The sequence below is a fragment of the Dipodomys merriami genome, unplaced genomic scaffold (assembly GCF_024711535.1).
Source record: "Dipodomys merriami isolate MVZ:Mamm:240054 unplaced genomic scaffold, mDipMer1.0.p SCAF_141, whole genome shotgun sequence".
Lineage (NCBI taxonomy): Eukaryota > Metazoa > Chordata > Mammalia > Rodentia > Heteromyidae > Dipodomys > Dipodomys merriami.
The window spans coordinates 2,337,922-2,350,800 of record NW_027202727.1 but is presented as its reverse complement, the minus strand read 5'-3'; the positions used below and the strand labels follow the sequence as shown (position 1 = coordinate 2,350,800).

At 37.1% G+C, this 12,879-nt stretch overlaps 1 pseudogene; it reads left to right on the top strand.

The window, feature by feature from the left end:
- Positions 1 to 8,191: 8,191 nt before the first annotated feature.
- On the top strand, positions 8,192 to 8,291 carry LOC138826303 (U6 spliceosomal RNA; annotated as a pseudogene).
- Positions 8,292 to 12,879: the final 4,588 nt, after the last annotated feature.

Sequence of the window (12,879 nt, the reverse complement as noted above, 5' to 3'; positions counted from 1 at the left end):
AGATGGACACTACATATTAATAAAGGGAACAATCCAAGAGGAGGATATAACCATCATCAACTTATATGCCCCAAATATTGGTGCACCCAGATATGTAAAACAAATGCTCTCAAACTTACAGAATAAAATAGATCCCAATACGATAATACTACGAGACTTTAACACACCACTCTCACCAAAGGACAGGTCTACCAACCAGAGGATTGGCAAAGAAGCTACCGAATTAAGAGAGGCCATACTTCAAGCGGAATTAACTGACATCTACCGAGTATTTCACCCTAAAACAACACAGTACACATTCTTCTCAGCAGCTCACGGAACTTTCTCCAAAATAGACCATATCATAGTTCATGCAAGAAACTTAAGCAAATACAAAGGGATCGACATAATCCCCTGTATCCTATCTGACCACAGTGGAATCAAGCTAGCTCTCAATAACAAAGCATACCGCAGAAATTTCTCCAATACATGGAAATTGAACAGCACACTCCTTAACAATGCCTGGATAACAGACGAGATCACAGAAGAAATAAAGCATTTCCTACAACTCAATGAAAATGAAAACACCTCACAAAGAAACTTGTGGGACACAGCAAAAGCAGTCCTGAGGGGCAAATTTATTGCCCTCAGTGCCCACATCAAGAAAATGGAGACAGACCAAGTAAATAATCTCATGTTGCAATTAAAACAGCTAGAAAAACAGGAAAAAATGGGACCTAAAGCTACTAGAAGAAGCCAGATAACCAAATTAAAAGCAGAGATTAACCAATTAGAAAATCAGAAAACCATAACCAAAATAAACCAAACAAAAAGCTGGTTCTTTGAAAAAATAAACAAAATTGATGGCCCATTGGCTAGATTAATTAAAAAAAGAAGAGAGGAAACCCATATTAATAGGATTAGGGATGGCACGGGAAACATCACAACACGTACCCAAGATATCCAAACAATTCTAACAGACTACTTTCAAAAGCTATACTCTCTAAAGGAAGAAAATCGGGCAGAAATGGATGCATTTTTAGAGAAATACAAGTTGCCCAAACTGAGCAAAGAAGAAGTTAACCAATTAAATAAGCCAATATCCTATAATGAGATACAGGAAGCTATCAAAAGTCTTCCAACAAAAAAAAGCCCAGGACCAGATGGATTCACAGCAGAATTCTATAAGACCTTTAAACAAGAACTAATACCCATACTCCTCAAGCTCTTCAGAGAAACAGAGAAGGAAGGAGCTATCCCAAACTCATTCTACGAAGCCAATATCACACTCATCCCCAAACCAGGCAAAGACCCAACCAAAAAGGAGAATTACAGGCCAATCTCCTTGATGAACACAGATGCAAAGATCCTTAACAAGATTCTAGCTAACAGAATCCAGAAACACATAAAAAAAATAATTCACTATGACCAGGTAGGCTTCATCCCAGAGACACAGGGATGGTTTAACATACGTAAGTCAATAAATGTAATCCAACATATCAACAGAGCCAAGGTCAAGAATCACATGATTATCGCTACAGATGCAGAAAAGGCCTTTGACAAAATTCAACATTAATTCATGCTAAAAGCTCTGGAGAAAATAGGAATAGAAGCAACATTTCTAAAAATAATAAAGCCATTTATGACAGACCAATAGCCAATATTATACTTAATTGGGAAAAGCTACAACCAATTCTCCTAAAATCAGGAACAAGGCAAGGATGCCCACTGTCTCCACTCCTCTTCAATATAGTCCTAGAACCCTTACCCAGGGCAATAAGGCAAGAAAAAGACATTAAAGGGATCCGCATAGGGAAAGAAGAAGTTAAACTATCCCTTTTTGCAGACGACATGATACTATACCTCCACGATCCCAAAAACTCCATCCCCAAACTCTTAGAAATCATAAATCACTTCGGCAAAATAGCAGGATACAAAATAAACCCACAAAAATCAGTTGCCTTCCTATACACTGATAATGTACAGGAAGAGAGGGAAATAAAGGGAGCAACCCCATTCACAATAACCTCCCAAAAAATATAATATTTAGGAATTAACCTAACCAAAGATGTAAAAGAACTATTTAATGAGAACTATAAAAAGTTAAAGAAAGAAATTTCAGAAGACACTAGGAAATGGAAAGACCTCCCATGCTCCTTAATATAGTAAAGATGGCAATACTTCCAAAACTAATATACAAATTCAACGCAATTCCTATTAAAATCCCAATGACGTACATCACTGAAATACAGAAAACAGTCCAAAAATTCATATGGAACAACAAAAGACCTAGAATAGCCAAAACAATTCTAGGGCATAAAGACAATATGGGAGGGCTATCCATGCCGAACTTCAAACTCTACTACAGAGCTATAATAACAAAGACAGCATGGTACTGGCACAAAAACAGACCTGAAGACCAATGGAACAGAATAGAAGATCCAGAAATAAATCCACAGGCCTACAGCCAGCTGATATTCGACAAAGGAGCCAAAGACATACAATGGGAGAAACACAGCCTCTTCAACCGCTGGTGCTGGGAAAACTGGGCAGCCACATGCAGAAAACTTAAAGTGGACCCCAGCCTATCACCATGCACCAACATCAACTCAAAATGGATTAAAGACCTTAACATTAAACCTGAATCTCTGAAACTACTGCAGGACAGAGTAGGAGAGACACTTGAACTAATAGGCACACCAAGGAACTTCCTGAACAGAGTCCCAGGGTCACAACAAATTGGAGAGAGACTCGACAAATGGGACTACCTTAAAATAAAAAGCTTCTGCACAGATAAAGCTATCGCAACCAAGCTAGAAAGACAACCAACTAATTGGGAAAAAATATTTACCAGCAATATATCAGACAAGGGGTTAACATCCTGTATATACAGGGAACTCAAGAAACTAATTCCTCCCAAACCCAACAAACCAATTACTAAATGGGCAAGGGAACTAAAGAGGGACTTCTCAAATGAAGAAATAAAAATGGCAAAGAAACACATGAGGAAATGTTCATCATCCCTGGTGGTGAAGGAAATGCAAATAAAGACAACCCTGAGATACCACCTTACCCCAGTCAGAATGTCCCACATCCACAAATCAGCCAACGACAAATGCTGGAGGGGATGTGGAGAACGAGGAACGCTATTACACTGCTGGTGGGAATGTACACTCATACAACCACTTTGGAAAGCAGTCTGGAGGGTCCTTAGAAAGCTAAAGATTGACCTCCCTTACGACCCAGTCATACCACTTCTAGGCATCTACCCTGAACAACAGGAACCAATATACAAGGACACGTGCACCTCCATGTTTATTGCAGCACTGTTCACAATAGCTAGGATATGGAAACAACCTAGATGCCCCACCACAGATGAATGGATCCAAAAATTGTGGTATCTATACACAATGGAATATTATGCAGCCATTAGAAATGACAAAATAATGGCATTTGCAGGGAAATGGATGGAGCTAGAAGGAATCAATGTGAGCGAGGTAAGCCACGAACGAAGAGACAAACAGTACATGGTCTCCCTGATAAGTGGATGATGAATCCAAAATGTTAGGTGATATGACAAAACTAACAGGACTTAAGAAACAAAGAACTCCCACTCATCTGGTTGAACCACTACTAAATATCCCCATGCTGCTGATCACATATATGGTATATAACATATGAGCACCGTTATATATTACAGACTGTGATAGACAATTTGCTCCAGGAAAGTTAGAATGAACTTGTGACTTTAAATGTGCATCATTATTCCACAATACTGTGAATTTCCGGAAATTAAGTAATCACTTAATCACAATCAAAAGAAAAAAAAAAGAACCTTGGGGAAGGGAGGGAGGGAGGGGATGGTAGGGGGAAAACAATGGAGGGGGTAACAATGTTCAAGAGGAAGTGGAAGTGTACTCATTACCTCACTCATGTAACTGTAACCCTCTGTATAGTATCTTTACAATAAAAAATTAAAAAAAATAATCTTGTGACACTTTGTGATTTTGTTCACTCATATGGGCTAGTCATCTGTAAATTGAAAGTTTGAATTGCAGTACTTTCTCTTAGATTTTGTGATCTCATCCATCATTTTAAGTTGACTTACATTTCACTATTGCTTACTGCTAATTCCTGTTTCTCAAGGAATTGGGGCCCTGAAATATTATAGGAAATGAGAAATTGACATGACTCTTCAATTACTTTCTGTTGGCATGTTGCCTGGGCCTAGTTGAGAAGTCTTGACCCTGTTATCTGATGATGCAGGTAACTGGGACATAGGATCTTAGGACCCATACATCTTGCAGAAGAATAATATCTTTTATACATCATATCAGAAAAATTTGGGTATAATCAATATGAATGCTTCAGAAATGTGGAGAAAAATATTTTGGAACCTGTGAGTTAAAACAATAAACAGAGCAGCAGATTAAAATCCCTTATAGATTAGAGGAAAACATTTTTTTTTAACCATGTGAATTCAGAACAACAAGAACACTTAGAAGGTATAGCAAGTTTATAGTGAAGACATTACATTGATACTTTTTATATTCTAGTATGTATTCTAAAGCTAATTATTTATATTCCAATTCTCTTTATTGGAATAAATAATTATCAATTTATTTGTCAAATTATCAATTAATTCTACTGAGTTTCACTGTGTGAAATAAGAAATCAGCACATATAAATATAAAATATATAACTATATGTAATATAATAAAAAGGGCACATGTTTTGCATTGTTCTGTTGTGGTTAGGATATCAAAGACAACTCTGTTTTAAAGTATTATTGCATTATCTGTACCTCAGTGTTAGGTAGAGTTAGACCTAAAGCTTTACCATTTGTAGATTTACAGCCTGGAGGCAAGAGGAAACACTGTGATTAAAACATTACCAATTTAAGGCCTAATAATGAGGAGAAACATGGACTTCTCCTGGAGCTATGGAAATATTTGGTGATAGAAAGGCAGTAGTGTAAGTTCCTGCCTGGTTGGAAGGTAGACAGGCCACACATCAGGAAATCATGCATATGAAGAATTTTTTTTAATTTAATTTTATTTTATTTGTGAACATACTGTACAGAAGAGTTACAATTACATGGGCATGATAATGCGTACATTTCTTACCAAGCATTGCAGCCTCCTCCTTTGTTTACCCTTCACATACCTTCCCAGCCTCCCCCCTCCCCCCCAATCCCAATTTCAATCCTTCTCCTTCCCTCCCTTCCCTCCCCCCCCCCCCGCATCGACGTTGTAAAGCTCGTTTTGGACGTGACAACTTTTACTTCTCATTGTTGCAACAGGTCCACCTGTATCCTTAAACAACTGGATTTTCCCCATCTCCTCCACAAGTTATACTGACATCAAATATAGTGAAAGCAGGGGTTATACTGTGGGGGAGGGACATACAAAGCAATCAAGAGATAATCTTATAAATGCATTAGAAACACATGCATAAAAGAAAAAAAACATTAAAATATATATCTAAGGGTTCATTTTCCTGACATCACATTATCTGACCTTTTCCACTTGACTCATACATCTACTAGATATTACAAACAAGGGAAACCATGGGAGCTATGTTTCTTTGGGCCTGGCTTACTTCACTTAATATAATTTTTTCCAAGTTTTTCCATTTCCTAAAAATTGGGGCAATGTCATTCTTTCTGATGGAGGCATAGAATTCCATTGTGTATATATACCACATTTTCTTGATCCATTCATCTACTGAGGGGCATCTGGGTTGGTTCCATATCTTAGCTATGGTAAATAATGTTGCAATAAACATAGTTGTGCTGGTAGCTTTAGTGTGGTCTTGTTTGTAAACATTTGGGTAAATGCCCAAAAGTGGGATTGCTGGGTCATAGGGGAGTTCTATGTGAAGTCTTTTGAGCAACCTCCATACTGCTTTCCAAAGTGGTTGAACAAGTTTACATTCCCACCAACAATGAAGTAAGGTTCCTTTCTGTCCCCATCCCCTCCAGCATCTGTTGCTGTTAGAGTTCTTGATTTTTGCCGTTCTCACTGGAGTGAGGTGATATCTCAATGTTGTTTTGATTTGCATTTCTTTTATGGCTAGGGATGTTGAACATTTCTTCATGTGTCTATTGGCCATCCTTCTTTCTTCTTCAGAGAAGTTTCACTTTAAGTCTTTCGCCCACTTATTTATTGGGCAGTTGTTTCTTTGAGGATTTCTTATTGGGGGGTTTAATTTTTTGAGTTCCAAGTATATTTTAGATATGAGACCCTTGTCCGTTGGATGGCTAGTAAAGATGTTCTCCCAATCGGTGGGCTTTCTATTGATCTTGCTAGCTATGTCATTTGCCCTGCAGAAGCTCTGCAACTTTATGCAATCCCATTTGTCCAACCTTTCTTTGATTTGTTGTGTTTCCGGGTCTCTATTCAGAAAATTTCGGCCTGAGCCAAGGAGACCTAGGGTTTCTCCTATTCCATCCTGTAATGTTTTCAGAGTGTCTGCTTTGAGTTCAAGGTCTTTCATCCATTTGGAGTTGATTCTGGTGCAGGGTGATATATAAGGATCTAGCTTAAGTTTTCTACATGTAGTTACCCAATTTTGCCAGCACCATTTACTGAAGAGGTTGTCTTTCTTCCATTCTATTGTTTTAGCTCCCTTATCGAAGATTAGATGGCTATAGGTCTGTAGGTTCATTTCTGTGTTTTCAATTCTATTCCATTGGTCCTGAGGTCTGTTCTTATGCCAATACCAAGCTGTTTTGATTACTATGGCTTTATAGTAGAGTTTGAAGTTTGGTATTGATATTCCTCCAGCAGTGTTCTTTCCGTTGAGGAGCGTTTTTGCTATTCGGGGTCTTTTATTGTTCCATATGAATTTTTGGATTGCCTCTTCTATTTCCTTGAAGATTGAGGTTGGAATTTTGATAGGTATTGCGTTGAATATGTAGATAGCCTTGGGAAGTATTGCCATTTTCACGATGTTAATCTTTCCAATCCAGGAGCATGGGAGGTTTTGCCATTTTTTAAGTTCTGTGTTGATTTCCTTTTTCAAGATTTTAAAGTTTTCATCATAGAGGTCCTTCACTTCTTTAGTTAAGTTAATTCCTAGGTATTTTATTTTTTGTGGTGCTATTACAAATGGAGTTGCTTTCCTAATTTCAGCCACACTTTTCTCATTGTTGGCATACAGAAAAGCCATTGATTTTTGGGGGTTAATTTTATAACCTGCTATTTTGCCAAAGTTTTGAATCAGCTTGAGTAATTTGGGAGTGGAGTCTATGGGATTCTTTAAATACAAGATCATGTCATCTGCAAAGAGGGAGAGTTTTATTTCTTCTTTCCCTCTTTGGATCCCCTTTATGTCTGCATCTTTTCTTATTGCTGTAGCTAGGCATTCTAATACTAGATTGAAGAGAAGTGGAGAGAGTGGGCATCCTTGTCTTGTTCCTGAGTTAAGAGGAAATGGCTTTAGTTTTTCACCATTGAGTATAATGCTGGCTGTAGGTTTGTCATATACAGCCTTTATTGTATTGAGCAATGTTCCATGTATTCTTAGTTTTTCCAAAACCTTCATCATAAAGGGGTGTTGGATCTTGTCAAATGCTTTATATGAAGAAATTTTCACGTTGGCGTTAGCTACTTTTGAAATGGTAGGTATAATAAACACTTACATTTTGATAAAATACCTTCTAGTCTGACCAGTTCTGTCCGAACTGTTCATCTCTCTATGATCCCTTGTAACTAAGATTAGTTTTGTTCTAGTAAGACAAACTATGCTGTCAGGGTAGGATATTTTGGTTGGTCTGTTCCTACGTGGAAGAAGGATAAAAGGTAGACATTTGTGCCAGTAAGACCTCATTTGGGAAAATTTCAGCTGCAGAAGTTTAGAAGTAGCTCTTAAGCAAGGCTTACTTTGAATCTATTAACTCCACAAAGCTAACTCATTTACGTAAATAAGTACTCGAAAAAGTCATCACCTTAGGACCTAGCTGTAAGTGCTTCAAAGTATGATCAAATCTAAAATGAAAAAAGACTTAAAATTGTCATTGACAAAAAATGCAAATGTGAGCAATCGACCAAACAATATAATTTTTTTTCCACTATACACATTATTTTAGGGAAATAAGATCAATAGTATTGTTAGGAACAATAAGGTTTCCTTGCTACAAATAGGCACCCAAGGATATAAGCCTATATAAAGATTGCATCATTAACTACTTAAATTTAGAGGATACTACATGCTTCAGCAGCACGTATACCCAAATTACAACAATACAGAGATTAACATGACACTTGCACAAGGATAATATGAAAATTTGTGAAGTATTCCATATTTTTCATTCTTCAGTTGCAGAAATGAAAAACAGTTATTAAAAAGTTGATTACAAAATTACAAGTGTAACAATATTTGCAAGTGTTAGAATTAAACATTAGTTTGACATCAGTGTATTAAATCTTCACCTTAGAAAGGCCTCTACATAGAATAACCTTTACAAAACTTTTGAAATTAGTTAACATTGTCATTTTATCCAAAAAAATATACTACTATAAGAACCTAGAAAAAGGGGCTGGGGAGGTGGCTCAGTGGTAGAGCGCTTGCCTTGCATGCTTGAGGCCCTGGGTTCGATTCCTCAGCACCACATAAGCAAAAAGAAAAAAGTCGGAAGTGGTGCTATGGCTCAAGTGGTAGAGCGCTAGCCTTGAGCTGAAGAGCTGAGTGACAGCGTCCAGGCCCAGAGTTCAGGCCCACGACTGGACCAAAAAAAAAAAAAAAAAAAAAAAGAACCTAAAAAAAAATAATCTTAAATTTTCTATATGGAATACAATCTGAAAGGACACATTTATTAATGAATATATATATATTATAAAACAATGTTGAATGCAAAGTATATCTAGGAAACAATGAAATAGATTATGGATATTATGCAAACACAGAATATAGAATATTTTAAAATATACTTTTTTCAGACAAGAAGCAGAAATATCTTTAGTTTCTGTACTACTCATTTCAACAGATAAGATAAAATTATTTCTGATTAAAAAATCACAAACTCTGCAGAAATCATTGTAGTTGTACACAAACAACTCAAATACATTTGACATCAAAGTCAGGCAATTCACTTGGAAAAATTCCACGGAATTTTTACAGTAAGATATTGCTGTTATTTGAATTCTGAAAATATTTTATATGGACACAAAGAGTGGACTGGCATTTTGATGTTTAAGAAACGTAACTGATATCTTAGCTATGCTAAATAATGCTGCAATAAACATAGTTGTTTTGGTAGCTTTTGTATGGTCTTGTTTGATGCCCTTAAGTAGATGAATGGATTAAGAAAATAGAATTCTATGGAATGGAATTTTATTCCTCCCTCAGAAAGAATGTCATTGCCCCGCTTGTTACAAAATGGAAAGACTTGGAAAAAATTATATTGAAGTAAGCCAGGCCCAAAGAAACATACATCCCATGGTTTCCCTTATTTGTAACTAGTATATGTCTCAGACAAGCAGAAATGGTCAGATAAGTTGATGTTAGGTGAAATGAACACCAAGATAAGGATTCAAATGTTTTTTTCTTTCTTGTGATTGTTTCTAACATATTTATAAGATGATTTCTTTGTTGCTTTGTATGTCCCTCCCCCACCGTATAACCCCTGCTTTCATTGTATTTGATGTTGGTATGATTTGTGGAGGGGAAGGGAAAAAACAAATTGTTTAAATAGGGACACAGGTTGACCCATTGCAACAATGAGATGTACAAGACGTCATGTAGAAAAACAAACTTTTCGACTTTGGCCGGGAAGGAGGAGTAATGAGGGGGGAGGGGAATGGGGGGAGATGAGAAGGTATGGGAAGGGGAAATAAAGGAGGAGGCAACAATGCTTGATAAGAAATGTATTCATTACCTTGCCCATGTAATTTTAACCCCTCTGTATGGTGTTTTCACAATAAAATAATAAAACTCAAAAAAAAAAAAAAGAAAAGAAAAAGAAAAAAAAGAGAAAAGAAAAGAAACTTAACCAAACCATTACAACTAAATAGAACAATTTGTACAGCCTTCCACAACTTCAAAGAGGTAGTGATACATACTTATCCTTTTGGTAATATCAAAGGCAGTTTCTTCCAAGTTGTTCTTCAGACCTGGTTTGATATAATGGTTCAACAGAAGGAGATCCAGTGTATCTTTGCTATCTATATTCCCAGCAGCAAGATGCAAGGGAGTCAAGAGGCATTTAGTTTGGGCATTGGTAACTGCATCATGATGAAGCAAGAAAGACGCCACACTGGTATTATTTCACGAGTAAGCACTGTGCAGGGGTGTCCAGCCATTAACAATTTTTGCATGAATATCTGCTGCTTGAGCCACCAACTCATGGACAATATCTAAGTGTCCACTGTATGCTTCCCAATGAAGAGGGGTATATTCATTGTCATCCCTAGTATTCACATGAGTGGCCTTTATGGAAAGTAGTCACCACACTCTAGTAAGCCGATTATTTTCAGCAGCCCAAAGAAGAAATTTGCTTGGATCCTACTCCATTTTTTTTCTTGCAATTGATACGATTCCTCACTTTTTCATTTTGTTCCTCATCTTCATCAGAATTGCCTAACTAGAGACTTTCAGTGCCAGTGAGAATATTTCCCCAATAGTTTATAATGGTTGAACTTGTGAGAAAAATACAGTGAATTTTCTGCATCTGTTTATTTTCATGATGATTTATTTTCTCTTTTTCCATTTTTATTATTCCAAGTCATTCTAACTGGAAAGTAGGTAATTGATGGAGAGCAGAGGAAAGATGTTCGTCTGTATTCAAAGGTACAGACTGAAAATGAAGATCAGTGTTGTTTTTATGTGCAGCTTCTTCTAGGAATGAAAAAATAGAAAGTGGCTCAGTGGTGGAGTGCTTGCCTTACATGTATGAGTAACGGCAGGTCATGTCCACTTTGCAGCCTTGTCATTCAGACCCACTGTGCAAAGAAAAAGACATAATACCCCAGCCCTCTGAAGCTCACCACTTTTTGTGGTATCCTACTTTTTTTTCCTCCTGCAAACCCTCAGGGCCTAGGATCCCAGGATCGGCTATGGGTCCAGAGACTGCACCACAGCCTAGGGTGATGAAAGCTGAGTCAGAGTTGCCACAACCTGAGTTCAAGACGTGTGGTTGGCAAAAGAAAGAATAAATAAAAAATTCATTAATTATTTAACTAAATTAAAAAGAAATAAAGCTCTCTGGTTTGGAATTTCTGCCAGTTTCCTTCCTTAGCCTGGGATTTGAACTCAGGGTCTTGGTAAATCTGTAGCAATGTGAGGGAAGGTGCAGAGTTGCCACTATTTGAGTTCAAACCCTTTGCCAAGCCAAAAATAAAAAAAAAGTCACTGAGCTTGGCAGGGGGACTAGTTGTGGAGATGGGAGGGAAGGGATGGTAGGGAAAAAACAAAAGAGGAGGCAACAATGCTAAATAGGAAATGAACTCATTACCTTGCTCATGTAACTGTGATCCCTCTGTACAACATTTTTGCAATAAAAATGTACAAAAATGAAACAATGTAGTGCTCAGAGAAGCACTTTGGGGATAAGGTAAGGATGTCAAAAGCTGTACAAAATTCTACACTGCTTTTTTTAAATGTTCTGTATAGAACTGAATGAACATAACTGCTTTCATTTAAAAAATTAAGCCACTGTCTTGGAACTGGGGCCAGTATTTCTGTAATTGCTTTGATTTGATCTCACCTTCCAGGTAACTCTTTTGCACCATGGGTGAAGGTGAATCTTACTGTCTTTGAGGAAAACAAATTCAGGCTAGAGTTCTGAGGGCCCAAATGAACACCCTGCAATGGAAAAAATATTTCTATACATGTGTAATATATGATATATACTTACATATGTATGTTTATTACATATTATTATTTTTATTATTGATTTTGTATTTTATTTTTTATTTTATTCCTTTATTTATTGTTTATTGTATTTAGTATTATTATACACATAATATGTAGTACATGTTTTACATCTATTATAAAATGATTCACAATAATTTAGGACATTGACTCATTTTCATTTATACTTTATTAAGTGTTGAAACATGATACATAATTAAATGGAAGCATTTGTCACAGTCTTCACATGTTTAGAGTCTCTCCCACAGATGAGCTTTGTCTTCTTTATTTTTGGACACCTTCCTATAGGGATTTCTTTAGATGATTTATGATCAGAGGCCTTTTCTTGAGGATAGGCAAGTTGAGGGATAAAATTGTAAGGGTGGGGCAAGAAATGTGACTTAGTGGTAAGGAGCTCGCTCAGCATGCATGAATGCCATGGTTTGAATCCTCGGTGCCACATACACAGAAAAACTCAGAAGCTGTGGAGTGGTTCAAGTGGTAGAGCTCTATTCTTGAGAAAAAGAAGCTCAGAGAGAGTGCCCAGGCCCTAAGATCAAGCCCCAGGACTTTCAAAAATAATAGGTTAGATGCTAGTGGCTCACACCTGGAAAACTAGCTTCTCAGGAGACTGAGCACTGAAGACCACAATTCAAAGAAAGGCTAAGCAAGGAAAGCTTGTTAGACTCATCTTCAATGAATCACCAAAAGACACTGTGGCTCAAGTGGTACTGTTTGCTTTGAACTGAAGGGCTCAGGGACAGTGCCCAGGCTTGAGTTCAAGACACACAACTGGAAAAAAGTGAGGGTTAATTAAAGTACTTTTCCTATTTGCTAATTAAGAGAACATTCTCTGGAAAATGAACGCTGATGTATACCAGAATTGGAGTCAGAGCTCAAGGTTTAAGTTTAGTAGATCCATATGCCCAGTCTCTGAGACTCTAGCATTATAACCTTGTGTCCTACAGGGTTCTAAAAGGTCCAATGTTGAAAGGGTTAATATGCTTCCCAAGCCCTTTGTGACTTGTACTTACAATGTCATTACAG